Source organism: Theobroma umbraticum, unplaced genomic scaffold (genome assembly GCF_002168275.2).
Source record: "Theobroma umbraticum cultivar Fairchild unplaced genomic scaffold, ASM216827v3 scaffold_56.0, whole genome shotgun sequence".
NCBI classification, from domain to species: Eukaryota; Viridiplantae; Streptophyta; class Magnoliopsida; order Malvales; family Malvaceae; genus Theobroma; species Theobroma umbraticum.
Window position 1 is genome coordinate 5,517,792 of NW_018397256.1, and position 2,816 is coordinate 5,520,607.

Below are 2,816 nucleotides of genomic sequence, written 5' to 3' on the forward strand. Positions count from 1 at the left end.
TTAGTTAAATAAAAAAATACATAAAAAATGATGAAACGTTTAGTAGTAAAAATAATACATATAGGTTTAGTTAGGTAAAAAAAAGGTAGTAATAATAATAATAAAATAATACAAAGTTAGAAAATAAATAATACTCATAACTATTTAAGATATAGGTGATATTAATAATTAGGAAAGTATATAGGTATGGTTTAAAAAAAAAGGTTATAATATTAATCACGGGAATAATATATATGATTATTTAAATTATACCGATGATGGAATGTTTACTCAAAATGCAAGAAGTCGCAATTTTGAATGAATTTTTTTAAATTAAGGATTTCGATTAAAATCCCACCAGTATGATGGAAGGGTTTTAATTTTGAGCCCTAATAAAAATGATAATAATAATATATATATAAAATAATAGAATAGTTAATCAAAAAGAAAATAGGATAGGTTAACAAAAATGTAGGAAAAAAGTTGAGTTATAAAAAATATATATAAATAATAATAATTCTAAAATAGAATATTTGGTTAAAAAGATAGTATTTGGGTAAAAGGACAACATATATAGCAAAGTAGACAAATATTTAAGTATAATAATATATATAATAAAAATAAAATATAGTTGGATGAAAATAATAAATATAAAATATTATTTCATGATATACACACACACACAAAGATAAACAATTAGAAAAAGAAATTTCAAGGAGATAATGAAAGAGTTTTGTAGGAAAATTAAGAAACGAAAATTGAAATTTATAAGTGCATTACACATCATCATTGTATCGTTAAATGTCATAGCATGTAGATATTTTATGTATACAAGTATAAGCCTCGATTATGAGACCTTCCAAAAGAACTCGTGAAGGCGAGTTTTCTTCAAAAAACTTCTTAGGTGAAAAGATACCTTCGAGTCTCACCAGTATGATGGGAAGACTCGAAGAATATCCTTAATAAGAGGCTTTCACTCATACTAAGATTTACATTCACTAAAAATAGTTTTAAATACGAATGATTACCCCGATGATGAGATTTACTCGTTAAACTTGCAAATGTGAGTTTTTTGGATACTTATCTAGGTAAGAAAGTATCTCGGATCCCACTAGTATGATAGGCAGATTCGAAAAATACCCTCAATGAAATATTTTCATTTGGCATTACCTACATTTTATGCCATGCATTTTGTAATGGCATCATGTGTGCGTCATACCCATAAAAATCAAATAAAATGTTTGATTTGCTAATAAAATAAAGAATAAAATGAATTAGAGGAACATAAAAAAATTAATGGCTTAGGCTATAATATGATCACATATGATTAAATGGTATCGTTCGTAGAACAGGTGTCATGGAAGTGCTAATCCTTCTCTATGCGTAACCGTACTCCTGAACCTAATTCTAAAACACATAGACTAGTTTGTCATTCTTTCGATGGACCTAAAATTAATTTAGGACCTCGTCAATTAGAGCAAAGTTAATAGGTGGCCAATCGCACCTAGATAAAAAAAATGGTGGCAATTTTAAAATTTTCAAGTCTGGTAGTCAAATTCCTGGACTCGCACATTACGACAACGTCGACGCTAAATCATAAGTTCCCCAAGCATGCAACACATCATAATCATATATTAATTACATATTGCTTTTACTTCAAACCTTTGAATTAATCATCATTTCATAACATCATATAACATAATTCACATTTCAAAGCCTAATGCATGCCAATACGTAATCATCATATCATATCATAGAGTGGTCCTCCTCTAGACATCAACAAATCACGCATGGTGACCAGCTAGCAAATAAACAAATCACACTTAGTGTCAAAGCAATTGGCAAAATATCAAAGTCATCGTCCAAAGCAATCTCTCCACAGGTGCCATCACAATCCTCATCTGGGGCAATATCGCAATGGATGGCATCACCTAGAGTATTCTTCACATGTGGCATCACAATAATCATCTAGAGTAATCTCTTGACGGATGGCATCATACACAACAGGCGAGAATAAAAAATGGGATTTCGACCACTGCCCCTGTTTACCACTATCCTTGAGGCATGGACATAGTAATCATCACACAACAAGTGGGAATAATATGTGAGACAAACCACCATCTCTACTGATGGAACATACATAGTCATAGGGATATAGACACACTCAACCTCATAATATCCATCATTCGGAATTCTTTCATAGATGGAACATGCACAATCAACATCATAACATCGTTCGAAACCATCCACGAATGGAACATATTAGTCAACAAACTCATTAATCATCATGCATGTCATCATACATAGTCAATCATTCGTCATCATGCCTCAATTCTCATATTCAGAAAATACTCATGAGCATAATAATCACTTAGCTTAGGCACATTCCTTTTAGGCATATCATGTAAGTCTCATAACATTCACTAGTCTAAACATAACATTTTTAGACATGTTAACCATATAGACATTCAACATAGTGTCATCATTTCCATTACATTAACTCATATTCACATCAATATCATTAGTCTAAGCATAATCTTTCTAGGCGTATCACCTTATTGTCACATATTTTCTAGTCTAGGGATTCTAACTCTAGACATGCTCATAGCTCATACATAGCATACATTATGCATTACATTAATGAAGCATATATGCACCCTAGTCATTATGCTCCTATGCATAAAAGTTTTCCACTCACCTTCACAATTTAAGGGTTTTTGTCAACACTTGTACGTGCAACTCACTTATGCCTTAGCTTCAATTCGCACACTTAGTACTTGAGCACCATTCTCATTCTCATGATCATCTAGCATCAACAATACATGAGCATTAATATT